The following is a 20336-nucleotide window of genomic DNA, read 5'->3' on the forward strand; positions in this document are numbered from 1 at the left end:
TCGGTGGGTACCATACCAGGGTGAGATTGAGAGAAATCTTGTAAACTGTCATTCTGATCGAGGAAGATGCAGCAGAAACGTGATCTGAGACATAACAATCTGAGGTTGCTGGGACCCAAAGTCCACAGTGGGACACGTTTCTGCAGCCCGTGTGACGCAGAGGAGGGAAGAAGTGTTTATCGGTTAGCCCTGTTTTTAACACCTTCATGGACTGTATCTACTCTAAACCTGCAGTATTTGAAGGACAAAGGATTCATAAATCTTAAAAGTTTTATTCTTTACTCTTTTTCTTCTTTATGCTTTTTAACACCAAATTCGCTCAGTCTGGGTACCATTACCAAGTTTTTCCTCAATCATGATGACGAGGAGATGTTTCTACTACACTAATGAGCTTAGAATGAGGTGGATTTGTGATTACTCTTTAAAAATACGTGTCTTAGAATTTTTATAAGAAGCATAATAAAGAAAACCAACCATTTAGAGGTGATGAGTATGCCTTTTAGCTATTCCTGTAGTTATTAATAATGTGGACTGCAAGAGTACTTCTATGACACAGTTGAAATAATGTAAGATTAAATCAAGATGTCCAATTTTCAGATACTATAGAATATCATAAACCTTACACTAAAGCAAAATTTGGATTATATCTACCCTAAATAATTTAAGTGTAAAGTACCCAACTTCAGTTGAATATGTGTATATATATATGCAATCCAACATGATGCTATGAACATGCTGAAAAAGAATGAGTGTTGTAATGCAACTATATCTGGCTATCCGACGAATCCAGGCAATGTGTAGCAATGTGTGCGAAATCCCAGCGTTCTATTCCATTTCTCCATTTCTTGCATTTCTGTTGATCATAAGGAAGAGCAGACAGTTCTTCTCTAAAGAATTTAGTCCCATCTGCTTCTCATTTAGACTCTCTTTATGCTTGAATGTTGTAAACTAATTTTCGGGCCTTTTGTAAAGTTGATTTAGCAGAACGTTAAATTTTAAACTTGGCACTGAAGAAGACAGCCAAAAACCCTGATCTCAAATTATTTATTTTTGTTAAAATGTTTGATATTGCATCATCAATTTGTTTCTTTTCCAAATGAAGTTAATGGTGGCTTTAGAGCTTTTCACCCTCATAAATACAATAGAAAATGGCAAAGAAGGACAAAATTTATCTGTACTGAGGGCAGCACATTGCTCAGTTGGATCTGTCTTCATGGATTCCCTATTAGTAATGGCGTGAACTCTATTTCCCTCGGGGGAAAAAACTCACTATCATCTATAAGATTCCGGGCACCAATTATAAAGTTGGCTATTTATATACATATATTCTCTTATTTTCTCCTGACCAACTGATTATCCAAGAATGAAAGTAGTATCTACTGGTAAAAAGGGATTAAATTAATTTACTTTATGATGAGGAATTAAGCTGTCAGAAAACTTTAAGTTGTTATTATTAATTTAATAATTGCACTTAGGAGCTTCAGTGAAATCCGTTCTTGTGAACAGTTGTAACTGACATTAGCAAACTAGAAACAACGTTGTGATTCCTGCCAGGTACTACTATTCTTGTCAGTTTCTCAGTTTATAGCATTTGTGTTTTACTCTCATCTGAGGCTGGAAAAAAATCTATGGGAGTGGTTTTGGAGAGCTATCTGTAAGAAAAAGATTTTTATATTCTCCGTTTAGTTCAACAAAATAATGACAGAACAAGAAATGATCAACAGAACCCATCTTCTTACTGACTTTATCAGCTAAATTAAGGGTCCGTCGGACTACAGGTAAACACTTTCCATGCTTTATAGCACCAAGAGCTCTGAGGGTTGTCATAGATTTCAAGGGAATCACTTGTAAGGACTGACAACTATCATCTTTAGTTCTTAGCAAGATTTTCTACCCAGCTCCAGGCCTTGATGCATGCTGTACCTTGGGAAATGGAATAAGAAAGAAATGCAGTGTAGAAGATGCTTGTGTGTGGGCTGTGAAGAGGAAATACATTTGAGTCCAGTGGAGTTGTGTGAGTGTGGGGAAAACTCAAGCCTGAGCCATGTACCTGTTCTTAATATCTACGTTTGGTCCTATGATCATGAAACTGGAACTCTTTCAATTAATGTGGGCCTGTGTTGTTTATAGTCACAAATACCTAGCAAGTAGACCACTGATAAGTTTTTTTTCTTTTTTTAATTGAGGTATACAGTCAGTTACAATGTATCAATTTCTGGTGTATAGCATAATGTCCCAGTCATGCATATAAATGCATATGTTCATTTTCATATTCTTTTTCATTAAAGGTTATTACAAGATATTGAATATAGTTCCCTGTGCTAGACAGAAGAAATTTGTCTTTATCTATTTTTATATATAGTGGTTAACATTGGCAAATCTCAAACTCACATGTTTGTCCCTTCCTACCCAATTTCCCCCAGTAACCTTAAGATTGTTTACTATGTCTGCAAGTCTGTTTCTGTTTTGTAGATGGGTTCATTAGTGACCATTGATAAGTATTTCTTAAATGCTTCATGGAATATTTATAGATATGAAACCATTTACATGTAAAAATTTTAAACCATGACTATAGTACCCAGTTGCTCTGGTGCAGTCTACAACGGTGAGAAGTTGGCCAGAATGGGGTGAACACTGTCTACCTCCTAAGCAGCCAGAGAAATGATAGTCTGTCTTCCAAACAAGCTGCCCAAGTCCAAGCTCATTGGAAGGTCATGATAAGAGTATTATCAGGAATTACAAAGGACCTGACCATAAACCCATGGTCCTAGCTACCTACCGGTTTCCCATAGAGCCCTGGGCCAAGCAAGTCTGTCATGTGCATGGGGGAGCATGAGTGTATTCTGTTGTTCCTTGCGGTCTGAATATTCTTGAATTAATGACCTTAGATGTGGTAAGCAGAAAAGTGGGCTCCCACACAGATGTCTTCATCCTAATCCAAAGAGCAAGTCTCTATTTTTAACACTTAATCCAGAAAACCTGGTAATATTAGCACAACATGGCACAATGGAATTAAGGTAGCACTTGGAACTAAAGTTGCGAAACATTTTATCTTAACATAGGTAAATTATCCTGGACTATCTGGGTGGACCCAGCATAACCACAAAGGTCTTAAAAGTGGAAAGGAGAATTGGAAGAGGGAATCAGAGAGAGAGAGAGTGAGTCATGAGAATGACTTGGCTTGATGTTGCTGCCTTTGGAAATGCAAAGGGATCATGAGCCAGAGAAGGAAGTCGGTGGCCTTTTGAAGCTGGAAAAGGCAAGAAAACTGTTTCTACCCAGAGGCTACTGAAAAGAGCACAGCCGCTTTCAGACCTCATTTTAGCTTGGTGAAATGTTCGTTGGAGTCTTGACTTTCAGAACTGTGGAAATGATGCATTTGTGTTAAGACACTAAATTTGTCATAATTTAGTATGGCAGCAAGGACGAACTAATAGGTACTTTGGTATCTGGAGCTGAAGTGCTTCCGGAGCTGTGAGAAGTACCTAAACTATGGAAGTGGGTTTGGGATTGGCCAACTGGCAGAGGCTAGGAAAATTTGAGGGGCATGATAGAAAAAACTCAGATTGCCCAGAACAGACTGTTAATTGACATATGGATGCTAATAACGCTGTTAGGGAGGACTCAGAAGGAAGTGAAGAGGATGGTAGATAACATTTACTGCCTTAGACAATATATAAGTTGTCTGGTTGATTGTTGGTAAGTGATGGTAAAAGTGTTGCTTCCAATGTTATTGGAAATGAGGGGAAAGGAGACCCTTGTTATGCAGTGGCAGAATCTTAGCACAATTATGTCCTGCAGTTATGTGGGAAGTAGAATTTCCAAGAGATAAAGGTTAGACATTAGCTGAGAAGACATCCAAGCAAAGGGTTGACAGTGTATCTTAGTCTCTCTTTGATGCTTAAAGGGCAAGAAAAAAGAAAGAAATTGGGGAAAGAATTGTTAAAAAAAAAAAAAAAGAAACTGTAATTGGATGATTTGGGGGAAATCTCAGTATATCCACTGCAAAAGATGCTAAAATTAAGTTCACTATTGGAAAAGTATGCTCTAGGGAAAAAAGCCAGTTGTGTGGCTAGGCAATCTTTTGCTTAGAAAGCTCAAAAGTTTAGAGTGTGATTTCACACCAAAAGCTCTGAAAACTTTAAGTGTATGACTTGGATCCCCTCAACCATACCAGGAGAAGCCAAGAGATTGGATTAACTATAAAAGATTTGTGGAGGGACCTCCTGTGTAATGGAGTGAAGGCCATGACATACCTGGGTGCCAATCAGTGGAATGGCATATCCTTGGTTCCCTGTCCTTCTCAGCATGCACCAGAACGGTGGTACTATAACTGAGCAGGACCCTATGGGGCCTTCATGGAACACACCTCCCCACCTCATGTCCTTTACCTGCCTCTTGTTTGTGGAAAAACTTCAGTCTCCTAGGCTTCCCCAAGTTCCAAAAAGAGTATGTTTAACCAGAGAAGTGAGAAAGTGCAAAAAGTAAAGAAAATAGTCAAGCAAGATCTTTAAAATAATAATAATTTGGCCATTAAACAAAGTCAAGGACATTTAGTTCCTCCTCAGGAGCTATAGATACTATTCTGAGCTGTATCATTTGAGCTGTTTTGCTGATACTGAAACCCCCACCAAGTGGAAGAAGTTAACTGTATTCTGCCCATAAGCACGTAGACCCCAGACTGGTTGGAACCAGAAGGTTGATGAGGTTGACTCTTGATGACCTCACCACCAGCCAGTCAGAAGAATGTCCATGAGTTTATCACACACCCCACAACACCCCCCCCAACTTTTAAAAATCTTTCCCTGAAATTCTTTAGGGAGTTTGGGCCTTTTAAGCACTAGCTGCCTGGACTCCTTGTTTGGCACGTACAATAAACACTGCACTTTCCTTCACCACAACCCATGTCAATAGATTGGCTTTACTGCATAAGGTCAAGGGGGCCCAAACTGGGTTCGGTAATAGTTCAGAGAACTGTTTTGGAAGCTTCCTGAGATTCAGGCTCATTTTGAGGCTACCACTAATACTCACTGTTGAAACTGCCTCTGGTCTTTGTCTTTGTGGCTTCACATTTGAGAAATGAGTTACAATACATGTAGCCAATCTTATGCTTGTTTTATTAAAATATTGTAGAGCTCAATATGGCAGGAACTAGCGAAGTTGTACTGACGCTGGAGTTCCTTATATATCCTGAGGGCAGAATGATTATACTTTCTATGCCCATTCATCTCTCTGAAGGAAGTTCTGGCAGGGGATAGCTTTTGTGTTTGGCAACCAATGGTGCCCTTCACATAGTGATGATGAAATCTTTCTCCAATTTCTTCTGTCCTATATTTTATCAATGGAAGGGTGATGGAATTTTATATTTTATAAGAAGCATATTGTCATTGTGGGTTTGTGAAACTAAATATGTTCACAGCATAGCTTTAGTTTTATGAGTTTGATTTCATACTCCTGAATATAACATCTGGTCCTCACGTCCAGTCTTTCAACCCCTTGACTTGAAGGCATATATCATATTATAAAAAATCTTTCAACACAGACACATCACAAGAGCACTGCTTATGGTTTTCCTAGTCTTTTTCTAGTATAATATGACCTAGTGGTAAATGGAGAAATATGTACAAAATATTTAAAGGACCTTAATCTAATGTGACCGAGACAATATAGACAGTTGTCATGAAATTTTGAGTGTAATAGTATGGACCTAGAAATCCAAAAAAGTACAAAATTCTTTTTACACAAGAATTGAAAAAAAATTTACATATTAACCTTCAGTAAATTATTATTTTTCCTATGGGTAATTCAATAAACCCCAATATCTCACAGCAGCAACATAGTGTAGTTACTATACCAGAGCAGCAGTTTTGAAATATGTTTTACATTTCCCTAAGTTTTAGGCTTAAATCCTCCCATAAGACTGCACACCTTTTGTAAACTTTATAAAGGATAAATGAGATTGTAAATGCTTGTTATATGATTTGGGGGGAGTATATTATCACTAAATATTGCAAAGCTTCGAAGGTAAAGTCTAATAAGTTATCAGTTTATGAGAGCTAGAATCTTCTTTTTGATGTTTCTATCGTGTGCTGTCATTTTTATTAGAATTGGAAATACAGCTTTCTTTCCCTTGGACATGGAGAATTGCTGCTAAAAAAAAAAAGGGTCTTCTGGAAAAGAAAGATCATGTTTCTCAGATTTTCAGAGAGACATCAAACGATGTGGCTGTTCTTTGAAGGAGGAGGTTTGGATGTGCTAGACTTCTCCACAACCTGAGAAGCCCTGTTGGGTCATCATCCCTGCTACCTGGAGGAGACAGGAACAATTTCTTGTGGTCTCACAGGGCCTGCGGGCATCTGTACACACAGATAGAATGGAGATCTTGTCACGCTAAGAAGGCCCTTTCTCCTAGCACACCAGTCTCCCTGATACACATTTATATTCCTGAGTTCATTGTTTTCATTTGATTTTATTTTGTTTTATTTTATTTTTTGTTTAACCCAGTATAATTTTAAATGTTTTAATTGAAGTATAATCAGTTTATAATACTGTGTCAATTTCTGGTGTACAACATAATGTTTCATTCATACATACACATACATACATAGATTTGTTTTCCTATTCTTTTTCATTATAGATTACTATAAGATATTTCATTCTTGAGCCTCCCTGGGCTTAGAAACAACAACCAGGATTGGGCTTCTTAAGGTCCAGAGTACAAAAATAGCTGAGAGCTGAAGCAAATTTTACTCCATTGCACTTGTTCATATCCCTTAATTTATTGATGCTTAGAACCTTCTTTTTTGACCTTTAGGATCTAACTGCAGCTAGGAGCGTATAAATACCACTGTAAACAGGACATTCACTAGCCCTTGGCTCCTTTATATACTGCAAATGAAGAGACATTTATTTTATAACGGCAATGGTTGGAATTAAAATGCCCCACATTATTCTACAAATGACAAGATATGGCACAATTATTAAAATATATTGAATGTTATCATACTTAAGTACATCATTTAAAAGCCAACCCTTAGATTTTCTAAAGCAATTTGAATTTCTAGGGATACTGGAGAATGTCGAAAGATAGTCACCTAATAAAGAAAGAATGCACTATACTATAATTTTTTATTTGAGAGGGAAGTACAGTGTTGAATGCATATTAATATACTTACTTTAAAAGGCTTAATTTTAAGAGCTTCATCAATTATCTATTGTCATAGGAATAAACACCTGAGTGTAGCATCAGTAAACTCCTATGAGGTTAATTTTCACAATAAAAGAGTAGACATCGCTATTGTCTTTCTACAGTTTAAGAAACCAGGTTTCAGAGAGGTTAAGTTTCACAAAACCACATGGCTTAAGGATATTCAGTTTTGAATTCCAGAGACTACCAGCTGCCTCCCATTTTAATGGAGACTATGGTTAAGAAAAAATGAAAGGCAGGATGCAGTGGTACTAATGCCTTCAGATCCTTCTTTCAGGTAAAACACACACTTTAAAAAGGCTTTAGACTTTTACTAATGGAATTGCCTCTTTGAAAATCTTACTAATTTAGTATATTACTTGTCTCATTCCAATCCTGTGACATTTCTACTGCACTCAAGTGTCAGGATACACACACACACACACACACACACACACGCGTGTGTGTGTGTGTGTGTATACATATATGATACAATTTCTCCCAAATCTGAAAATATCATTATAGAAAATTGACAAATTTCTTTTAGCAACAATTATATTTCATTGAGTCTAAGTCTTAACCTATTTTAATTTTTATAGATGCTTTGGCATTGCAGCTATATATATATATATTTTTTTTAACTTTCAAAGTACTTTACCAAAATCCCTTTATTTCTGTAACAGTTTTATACTGAAATAAAACATTGCTATTTACAGAGGAAAAAAAAAAACAAATCCCAGGAAAGAGTAACTATTGGTGACTTGGTTTCAATTATTTGACTGTAAATAGAGTGGTCCTGGGAGTAGCCTGTGGCTTCCTATTGTCTTCATGCTGCTTTCTGAATTCTCTGCTGTCTCCTTGTGTTTCTAGAATGGCCCTTTCAGGTGTCTATTGGGCTCAGACTATGATGGGCTTAAAGAATGGCTTTCTGTCCTGTGGCCACTTCATGGAGTCTTCCTGGGACCTACCACACCCTGGACTATGGGAAAGTGGTTTAAAGAGGTATCTAATGAGTATTTCTGTTCTAGTAGTGGGTTCTGGGTCACCCGGGGGCACACTGGCACATTAGAATTTCTGTGATGACCTTAGAGCCCACCTGACCACCCGTTTAGTTTCTGAAACAATTTGAGCAGCTGAAAGCAAGAGAGAGTGTATGTATATTGAGCCATTGCTAAGTCAGGTCCAAAAATAGAAGCCAATGTCCCTTATTAAGATAATTTATAGGAAATGACAAGCCTATAACATTCTTCATGGAACGCAGGACATGGAAACTCTTGAGATACATATAGGTAATCCAAAATTAAATATAGTCTAGATAATTTTAGGCACAGAATGCAAATAGCATTTTCATTCTTTATTTACTGCTTTCTCCTCGACTCTGATTCTGAGTCCTATTAAAAAAAAATCTGTGAGTAATGAAATACAGTCTATAAGACAGAATCCAACATTTGTCCAAATGCATCTTTAAAACCAAAAAGATTTAGTATATTTTCCATCTGTAATTTTAATCTTATGTTTACAAAGTTTATCATGCATTTGAAACAGTTAGATGTCTTCTCAATATTGCAATTTGTTCATTTATATGTTGAATCTTACTAATACTTAAAACTTATAATGGGTTAAGAAATTGGAAGGAAAGCAATAAGAAAATATAATCTGAATTCTTGAAATGTTACCCACATTTTACTTTTATCCCCAACCTTAGGTCTTATTTCTAAGTAATAATTGCCAATAAGATGAACAATGGTTTTTAGGTGTAACACAATGTTTATCTTACAATTAAAATATTATATCACTTATCCATAATTTTTTAAACATTCTTATTGATTTATAATCATTTTACAATGTTGTGTCAAATTCCAGCATAAAGCACAATTTTTCAGTTATAGATGAACATATATATATTCATTGTCACATTTTTTTCTCTGTGAGCTACCATAAGATCTTGTATATATTTTCCTGAGCTACACAGTATAATCTTGTTTATCTATTCTACATTTTGAAATCCCAGTCTATCCCTTCCCACTCCCCTGGCCCCTTGGCAACCACAAGTTTGTATTCTATGTCTATGAGTCTGTTTCTGTTTTGTATTTATGTTTTGTTTTGTTTTGTTTTTTAGATTCCACATGTGAGCAATCTCATATGGTATTTTTCTTTCTCTTTCTGGCTTACTTCACTTAGAATGACATTCTGCAGGAACATCCATGTTGTTGCAAATGGCGTTATGCTGTCAGTTTTTATGGCTGAATAATATTCCATTGTATAAATATACCACTTCTTCTTTATCAAGTCATCTGTTGATGGACATTCCACATCTTGGCTATTGTAAATAATGCTGCTATGAACATTGGGGTGCAGGTGTCATTTTGAAGTAGGGTTCCTTCTGGATATATGCCCAGGAGTGGGATTCCTGGGTCATATGGTAAGTCTATTCCTAGTCTTTTGAGGAATCTCCGTACTGTTTTCCACAGTGGCTGCACCAAACTGCATTCCTACCAGCAGTGCAGAAGGGTTCCCTGTTCTCCACAGCCTCTCCAGCATTTGTCATTTGTGGAATTTTGAATGATGGCCATTCTGACTGGTGTGAGGTATACCTCATCGTAGTTTTGATTTGCATTTCTCTGATAATTAGTGATATTGAGCATTTTTTCATGTGTCTATTGATCATTTGTATTTCTTCCTTGGAGAATTGCTTATTTAGTTCTTCTGCCCATTTTTGGATTGGGTTGTTTGTTTTTTTCTTATTAAGTCGTATGAGCTGCATATATATTCTGGAGATCAAGCCTTTGTCAGTTTCATTTGCAAAAATTTTCTCCCATTCCGTAGGTTGTCTTTTTGTTTTACTTATGGTTTCCTTTGCTGTGCAGAAGCTTGTAAGTTAAATTAGGTCCCATTTGTTTATTTTTGCTTTTATTTCTATTGCTTGGGTAGACTGTTTTAGAAATAAAGACAGTCTCTTCAGCAAATGATGTTTGGAAAACTGGACAGCAGCATGTAAATCAATGAAGCTAGAACACTCTCTTATACCATACACAAAAATAAACTCAAAATGGATCAAAGACTTAAACATAAAACAAAATACAATAAACCTCCTAGAAGAAAATATAGGCAATTGTAGAACAGATAAACAAGATTACACTGCATAGCACAGGGAAATATACACAAAATGTTATGATAAATCACAGAGAAAAAAATGTGACAATGAGTGTGTATATGTCCATGTATGACTGAAAAATTGTACTGAACACTGGAATTTGACACAACACTGTAAAATGATTATGAATCAATAAAAATGTTAAAAAAAATATAGGCAAAACATTATCTGACATACATCTCATTTATCCATAATTTATTTAGAAAAAATGTTTTTATTTCTCTCAGGTTAAGAAATATATCAATTTTTTGATTTTGGCTTCTACCTTTGTGGTGATAAAATGTAGTTTAAAATGACACTTTGTTCTATAAATTAAAGCTCTAAACTGTGATAGTTTATAATCATAAATTAAAGCATATATTTACATTAATGTGAAATTACATAATTATATATAATTACAGGTATTATATAATTATTCCCTTCTTGGTGTATGACTATACACCAATAAAATCTATAAACTTCAAACATCACTATCTGAATGTTGTATTTGGTAAATAATAAATTTATACAGTTTTCTATATTCATTATGCTGTATATTACATCCCTAGAACTTGTTTATCTTTTAACTGGAAGCTTATACATTTATATTATTTAAAATAATATTTAAAGTGACTTTGTAAAAACACTAATTTTGCTTTCCTTATTTGATCAGTGTCATAATATTCTGCTAGTATATGGTAAAAAGTTGGTATCCAAGACAGTCAAATCTAGGAAGAAACAACTTTAGATCCTTCTGCATAATTAAGAAGCCTTCTTCTCTTATGTCAAAAATAATGTTGCAAATCATTTATATCCCCAGTGATAAATACGTGCTTTCTTTTTCTGGTGTTTAATAATCTAAGGCTTTCTTTTGGTAACAGAAAAATTATATAATATATTTTTTTATCCATGCAACGTTGCAGCAGAGTTAATGAAGGCAATACTCAGAGACTTTTGTGTGTGTTTATTTTCTTCTCATTGGCTGACGACTGGAGAATGTTTAAATAAGCTGTAGTGCATTCACACATCAGAAAACATTTAATTACTTGCCTTTGAAATATTTTCAAAGGTGATTAATTACTTGGGAAATGCTTGTCCTGTAATAATCATGGAAAGCATATGTGATGTATTGTCATTCAGCTCAATGACATACTATGGACTGCTGCTCCATCTGTATATAGATTCTCCTTTTGTTTAATGGGTGGATCATTTTCCATTGTACTGAGCTACTTCCGTTTCGATGAGTTTATTTCCAAATAACCTACTATAAAGAGAGCTGGAAGATAATCCTTGTATTGATAGATTTACATACTTGCATAATTGTTTCTTTCAGAGAGAAGGTGGAGGTGTAGGAAAAAAACAAGAGGTGCATTTAATTTCCTGAATTGATCCAGCCAGTCAAAAGCCATTTTCACATTGAAATCACAATCATTTTAATTCCACCATTACCGAACCACAGAAAATTCTCTTTCACCTTTGTTACAGCAAATAGTGGACACTTTCAGTACAACGATGAAAAATATGATGGAATTGATTTTAAATTTTTAAACATGATACAATGTATTGAAATATATCCATATTCCTTTTAGTCTAGATTTTTTTCAGCTGAAGTAATTCCCATTCTTGTAAAAATTTGTTTTAAATATGGAAAATAAAAAGAAGTAAAACCAGCCATAATTTTATAATGTAAAGAAACCACTTATTATATGTCAGTGTGTTTTCTCCTTAAAAAATAAATCCTATGCAATGATTGTGTTGTTTTTAATTTGAGTACCAATATTTATATTTTTTATGTCATTATAAATTGTTCGGTAACATGTTTAAATTTCCATTAAGGAGGTATTGCCTTTTTCTTATCCATGCCCCTGGTGACTGGCACTGAAATTATTTATAGTTTCACAGTTTTTCACTTTACAAATGATGTTCTAATGATTTCACTTTCATAGAGAATTTGTCGCATTCCAGATTATTTTCTTAGGATCACCTCTAAGGGACCATAAAATAGAGTTAAACAGTATTTACATGTTTAAAGCTCTTTACAGTTAATGTCAGACAGTTTTCAAATTAGGTCCTCCCAGGGAAAATTCTTTTTCCCTAATTCTTATGTTTCATTAAAGTGTAGTAGATTTACAGTGTTAGTTTCATGTGTACAGCAAAGCGCTGCAGTTACACATATACATACATCTTGTAATGAGCTGCAATGGAAAAGGATCTGAAAAAATATATATATACATCATATATATACATATAAGTATATATATATTCTTAACTGTAAAATTCTTAACTGTAGTTTCTAGAGATAGAAATCTCACCAAATCCTGTCCAAATATTTTTAAGCAGATACAAGCCTTCGTTTCTTGTTGGCAGGTGTTGCCTGACTTTTCTGAGTTGTTTGTTCTCAGTTTTTCTCAGGAGCAGTTTTCACTCCTGTGAATACCTTTTTTCTTAAAGAACTTTCTTCTTATTGTCTTTATCTTTCATCAGGGCTGTTAGTTCTTAGTTTTCCCGGCAGGCCTCCCTTATTTGATCTCTAAATATCAGAAGGCTGCATGGCTGTGTTTCTTCTAACCTCTTCTTTTAACCACAAGCGTTGTCTTTTTAGGTGGAATGCCATCGCTAGTGCTTCATCATGTCCCCTGAGCTTCAGAGTCACCCAGATAATTTCCACTCAACCTTCCCCTGAGGTTCACACGCTGAGCATATGCCGACCATAAGTCTTATCATCCGTCTTTCCTGATTTAGCTGGTGGCAACGCTCTCTACCAAGCTGCCACTCCGAAACCTGGAAGTCGTCCCTGGTTTCCCACACATCGCATCCATCTGCACAACCTGTCGGGTTCTGCTTTCACTGAAGAGCCCAAATCTGATTACATGAAATCATCTCTACTTCTAACATTTGTCTCAGTTAACTTGTTAAAGTTCCTCCTAGGAAGGAACTGATTTCTCCATCTCAGGCTTCTTCACACAGCAGCAAGAGTGGATTGCAGAGAAACAAATTTAAAGCAATAGCAAGCATATCTGTACATTTGTAACCGTGAGTGTTCACACACACACACACTCACACACACACATGCACAGTGGCTCACAAAGTCCCCCATGATCTGTTATTGCCTACATTTCCCATTTGATTTCATATTATCTCAACTCTAGTTCAAAATACCCCATGTATACTGGCCTTTGCGCAATTCAGCAAGCCGGGCTAGTGTCTCACCTAAAAATTTACATTTCTTGACCTCTCGCCTGAAATGCTCTCCCTCACACTTCCACGTGGCTGGGGACTATTTTTTATTCAAGTCTCAGTTCTGGTATCACTGCTCAATCACACTCTCCTGATGGAATCATCTAAGTAGCCTCACGCAGGCAGACCGCCTCTTACGCTGTGTTATGTCTCTATCTCACTCATACTGTCTGAAATTTACCTAATGATAAATGTCTTATTTTTGAAATATCTCAGAATAAACCACTTCTGTTAATAAAATATATACTTTCTTACCTCCTACTGCCACTTCTGAGTCCAGTCTTTGGACTCAGAGAAAAAGATCATGCAAGCGAATCCAAGATATTCATTAGCCAATAATAACTTTGATCTATGACCCCACTCGCTTTCTCAAGATGCCTGAATCTCAGCGTTACCAGTGGGGTTCCTTTCTGACCCAGATACATGGAGTACTGTAACTTGGTGAAAAAAAATTATACGCATCATGCACACATCTGTTTGTACTTACACACTCACGTGTAATTTCTTAAGCTTCAGTGTGCGTTGCTTGCGATCTTGGGTGTTATCACTAGCCACAAAGTCATTGTCACACTTTTCTTCTACTTGCCTGTGCTCTTATATCTGTCTTACACTTTCATCCTCTTGTGGGATCGCAACCCTGACCTTTAATAATTTGGCCCCCTAATTCTGGTGTAGAACTTTGTTTGTAATTAGTTCTTGGACCAAATATATAAAGCACACAGGTTTTTGGTAATCCCAGACTGTCTTCTTCATATAGAGGCACAGACTGGAACACAAAATAACTCAAATGTAAAAGACTGCAGACTTTTTTCTTATTTTATTCCCTTTATTTTCTTTTATTGAAGTGTAGTTGATTTACAATGTTGTGCTAGTTTCTGGTGTACAGCATAGTGATTTAGTTACACACACATATATATTCTTTTTCACATTCTTTTCCATTATAGTTTATCACAGGATATTGAATATAGACCTTGTTGTTTATCTATTTTAAATACCGTAGACTTAAAAGACATTTTTTTTCTGCCATTGATCTTCAGTGAACCTCAACTTTTTGTCCTCGTTATTGGGTAGAATGGTAATTTTCAAAGAAGTTTGGCTCCTGGTGTATTCTTTTAAAACTATTTCACTTTACTTGAATATCTATGAAATTGTAACTTTGATTCCTTCTCAGCAAGTTTTGCAAGCCTCCTACCTTTCTGCTACCATGACCTTGCCAGCCTGGCTGAAACCTACTTTCCAGCATCCTCCACGTCTGCCTGACAGGGGTTGGGAGTGAGGGTGGGGGTGAGGAGGGCTTCTCTGGGTCATTATTGGCCATTCCCAGCACTCCCTGTACCTGGATTGTTAGGATTCTTGGCGCAAATTTTGTGACAAATCCATTCCTGAACCCACTACGGTGGCCCAGGGAAAGTTTGTTGCAGATTGTCTTAAACTATACAAAATTGCTTTGGGTACTAAGGAACCCCCAAGCCTATCCAATCTGCACAGTTAGGAATGAAGGTCGGGTGGTTTCTCAAAAGAAATTCAGGATGCTGTTACTGTGAGAGACAGAGACTGGCTAATGGACGATTAAAGAGGGGCCCACGACAGTGACCGAGGACATCAAGTCAGATACATCTCTGCTTGGCTTGATCCAAAACAACAGCATGGACCGATGACCACAGTCTCAGAACAGGGACACTGCCTTGTCTTCCAAAACATCTGCACATCTTCAGAAAGAATACCTCTGGGTTCTCCTTCCTGCCTCCCCTCAGCGCCTGCTGGCTTAGCTCTCCTTAAAGGTTCTTTCCAGGTCCACCCCTTCAAAATGATGGAACCCAGAGTAGCTGCAGCTTTTGGGGGAATGTTAATTTCAAAAAAGAAGCCACAGCGGAAGACTGAGAAGCCATCTGGGAGAGATTCTGCAAGAAGGAGAGAATTTGAGAATGGAGCCCCTTTCCTTCAGACACTTGCCTGTAATCTGATCTATAATAAACATAACAGCTACTTTATATATTTGACAGTCTGTCTTGATGGTGTCTTTTATTTCACTGAAAGAAAAAAAAAATCCTGGGAATTTCAGAGAAGGGAACAACTTAACTCCATAGATTTTAATTTACTTTTGGAACAAAGTCCAAATTTCCTGAGCTACGGCTGCTGTGCTAAGTACTCCTTCAGCCTCACTGTTTTCTACACTCTCTGAGCTAATCATGTTCTGCATACCAGACACTCTTCCCGGTTCTTTAGAGCTTTAGCAGGAAAAATGAGTGCTGCAATCTTTTACGTGGGCTGTGTTCTTTGATGTGCACGCTCTTCCGAATCCCTCTCTCCGTCCTCTCTTCACCTGAGTTATCTCTGCAGTTTGCAGATATTATCTTACATTCTTCCTTCTTTCCTTCAGTCCTTACTTCCTTTCTTCCTTCCTTTCTCTTTCTTTTCCTTCCTTCTATCCTTCCTTCTCTCCTTCCTTTCTTCCTCTCTTCCCTCCTTCCTTCTTTTCCTCCTTCCTTCCTTCCCTCACTCACTCACTCCCACCCTCCCTCTTTCTTTCTTCCTTTCTTCCTTCCTTCCTTCTTTTCTCTCTTTCTCTCTCTCTCTCTTTCTTTCTTTTTTCTTTCTTTCTTTCTCTTCCTTCCTTCCTTCTTTTCTCTTTCTCTCTTTCTCTTTCTTTCTTTCTTTCTTTCTTTCTTTCTTTCTTTCTATCTCTCTCTCTTTCTTTCTCTTCCTTCCTTCCTTCCTTTCTTCCTTTCTTCCTTCCTTTCTTTCTTTTTTCTTTCTTTTTCTTTCTTTCCCTTTCTTTCTTTCTTTCTTTCTTTCTTTCTTTCTTTCTTTCTTTCTTTCTTTCTCTTCCTTCCTTCTTTTCTCTTTCTCTCTCTCTTTCTTTCTCTCTTTCTTTCTTTCTTTCTTTCTTTCTCTCTTTCTCTTCCTTCCTTCCTTTTCTTTCTTTCTTTCTTCTTTCTTTCTTTCTTCTTTCTTCTTTCTTTCTTTCTTTCTTTCTTTCTTTCTTTCTTTCTTTCTTTCTTTCTTTCTTTCTTTCTGTCTCTGTCTCTCTCTCTCTCTCCTTTCTCCAGGGAAGCTTTTTGTTCAACAATTAGTTAAGTTCCCTTGGGTGAGGCTTCCAAATCACCCTAGACACATACTTCCTCAAATGGGTCTTGAACGCACTTTTAAAAACAGTTTTATTGATGTGAAATTGATTTACAATGAAGTATACCCACTAAAATTAGAAAATTTCATATGCTTTGACATGTCTAGACCTGTGAAACCACCATCACAATCAAGACAATGTATAATATCTGTATATCATGATATAGGTCTCTCTCTCCAAAAGCTGCGATCTCTTCCTCCTATCTCTTCCTGCCTCCCTCCTCCACCCCATATCCGACAAACACTGATCTGGCTTCTGGTACTAACGATCAGCTAGCATTTTCTTTCTTTTCTTCTAACATACTATTTTGAAATTATTAATGACAAACAAGAAATTGAAAAAAACAGTACGGAGAGGTCCCTTGCATCCAATATCCAGCTTTCCCTAATGACAACGATTTACATCTTCAACTATACAACTTATCAAAACCAGGAAATTGATATTGGCAAAATGCAATGAACTGCATGTCAGACCTGACTTGGACGTCGCAGGGATGTCACCAGGAGTTCCGGTCTGTGAAACCCATTTAGATTCATTTTTTCTCACCACGTTTCACATGGTAATAGAACTTTACATAAAAACATTATAACAGTCTTTAACTAATTAGTTTCATCTTGGAGTCTGCTGTTCTGGCCCCTCCCACTCCTGAGCGCACTCTGTAATCACTGATCACTCCTGGCAAAGGTTGGAGACTGCGGAACTGTTTCTGGAGAGTGATGCCAGTCCCACACTCACATTTTTGAAAAGAATCCACATAAGACATAAATAGTAGGAAAACAACAAAAGAAAACAGAGAGAGGAGTTTATCTAGATAATACAGAATTAAAGGGCAGGTGCTGTGTGAGAAAAAGTGAGAACAATTTTGCGGATTGGACATCAAAGAGCATTGCGTGAAAATCTCCAGAACTACCATCAAGTCAATGAAATTGGAGAGGCATGGAAAAGCAATTTTGAGAAATGTTCCTTCTGGTGATGAATGAAATGATCTTCTCTAAAATTCTTCTAGAGATACCAAAAAGATAAACAGTACCTTTAAATTACTCACGGATCCACATCTGTGCGCCTATGAAAGTGATTCAGTACAGCAGCTCAAGCATGTGGTGTGCTAGGATTTTTTTTGGATATCACTGAATTCACGCATCATGAAGACCAAGATCATATCATCACCACCACCACTGCCAAAGTACACACCCTCCTATGTTCCCATAGTGGTGAAAACCATTAACATCTGCCCAGATGAGATGTAACTGACATATAACATTGTTTCAGTTTTAAGCATACAACATGGTGATTTGATGTATGCATATATTGCAAAATGATCACCATGATGAGTTGAGTCAACATCCATCACCATATATAGTTACAATTTATTTTCTTGTGATGAGAACTTTTAAGATCTATTCTCTTAGAAACTTTCAAATGTAAGATACAGGTTTATTAACAATAGTCACCATGCTGTGCATCACATCTTCAGGACTTAAAACTGGAACTTGTACTTTTTGACCCCCTTCACCCATTTCACCCACCCTACACCCTACCTCTGGCAACCACCTCTGTTTCTGTGTCTATGAGTTCATCTTTTCTAATATGCCACATAGTAGTGAGGTCATCCAGCATCACAACAACTTTGAAGTTCTCCTGTTGCCCCACCTTCTCTAATCTGCTCTTTACATCAAAGCCAACATGCTCTTATTTGAATACATATCTGATGATGATCTTCCATTGTTTCCAAAAGTTCTAGTGACTTCCTGCTTCTTGGAAGGAGCCCAAAGTCTTTTCTATTTGATGCTTCTTGTCTCTGAAGCCTCAGATCTCACTATTCCCCAACTCAGACTCTTAACTCTTTGACGCACCAAACATTGACTTTCTTAAGCTTGACATGCTGTCTCCAGCCTGTGAGATGTTGTCTTCTTGATGTAAGACAGACTTCCACTCCTCTTCGCTCTCTTCCTGCCTCACTGGGTTTTCTCCTACCCATCCCTCAGAATCCCACTTAGGGTTCACTTCTTCCAGGAAGCATCCATCGTCCCCTTCTGTCAAGTCTTGATTTCATGCTCCGTCTCTGTATCCTGAGAGCTCCCCCAGCCCCCATGTGTTCGAGCTTATTAGGAACTATTACAGAGGCCATGCTTATCTGTCTACTGCACCAGACTGAAAGCTCTGTAAGAGCACAGAGCATGCATTTCTTATTGACTTGTCAAAAACAACAGCAACAAAACCCCACTGTGACTGGCTCATGTAACATTCCAGAAACACTTGTTGGAGGAAAATAAAACTTCACATATTGTACCTTTCTCTGCAACAGCAAGTACACTGTAACATAAAATGCATCTATTGCTGCTTCCTTGAGATTGATTGAGATGGCAATTATCTAATTTTACTTGTCAGTGTGTCTCAATATAAAACTGCTGGGCTCCCTCCTCTGGGCTTCATAAATATATATTGAGTGCAAGCATTTAGCAGGCAGTAAGTAATAATTGCTTTGAAAGAAGATACACAAAAGGACATTTTAAAAACTAATTCATTATTAGGAGCACAAGAATTATTAAACCTCTGTAGACAACAAATATTCTTAGGTAATTTTTAAGAATACAATTTCCTCCCCCCCAGTAAAGTTGTACTTTTTCACTCTGGGTTTCTATTATTCTAAGATCTCTTCTAATTTGCTGAGAGAATAAATGGACTGTAATAATTCTAATGCAGTTTTTATAATCGGTGTCATGCTTTTGGCTCACAGACAATTACAATATAAACTATTAAATAAATGATATTGTCCAAGTGGACTTTGCATTTCAGAATTGTGAGCACAACCTCAGTATTTTCACATATCAAGTGTACATTTTGTCACGTGTTGATGTCACATCCACTGAATTAAGTTTTCTTTATTCTTGAATGTGGCTGCCTGAAGTGTCAGATGCTAAGTTATTTGCTTTTCTTTATGTTATTTATGAGAGAATAATCATGGTGTGTAATGAAGAGAGTCATTGCCTTGTCGACTGAAATAAATCCGCAGCCTAAAAATTGAGAGGTATGTTTTATTTGGCGGACATTTCTGAGGACTCAAACCCCTTGGAGCCCAGGACGGCAGCCTCTCGGATGGCTCTGAGGGACTGCTCCGAAGAGACTGGGGAGAAGCTAGGACATATAGGAGCTTACAACAAAGACCAGGCAGTCGGAACATTAAAAGATTACTTGTTAACTAAAGAAAACCAGGTATCTCAAGTTAAAGAATTTAACGCTTTTCTACGTATGGGAGGGAGCAAAGATTTGGGCTCATTGAATTCATTCCTTTGACAAGCACTTAGCTCTCTAGGGCCAGTCTCCTGCCCTTTCTTATTCTGAGCCCCCTCAGGGTGCCCCACTGTGAGTGGCTGCAGGCTTGTCTTCACTGGGGGTTGGCAGCAGCCACTGATGACTTGCTGGTTTCAGCCTTCTTTGTTTACTGATATGGTTTGCAGTATTCTTTGTTTACAGCCTTTACCAAACCTTTTAAAAATAGTAGTATAAAGTGAAGATGGATTACCAGAAAATGAGACATCTTTTGACGGTTGAGTTCAGTTTTTTAAGCTTTTGTGGAAGCGCAATACACATATACATACACGCATAAAATAAGTTTAATTAACATTCACAATTAATTTTCAAAGACTTTACAG

Source organism: Vicugna pacos, chromosome 8 (genome assembly GCF_048564905.1).
Source record: "Vicugna pacos chromosome 8, VicPac4, whole genome shotgun sequence".
Lineage (NCBI taxonomy): Eukaryota > Metazoa > Chordata > Mammalia > Artiodactyla > Camelidae > Vicugna > Vicugna pacos.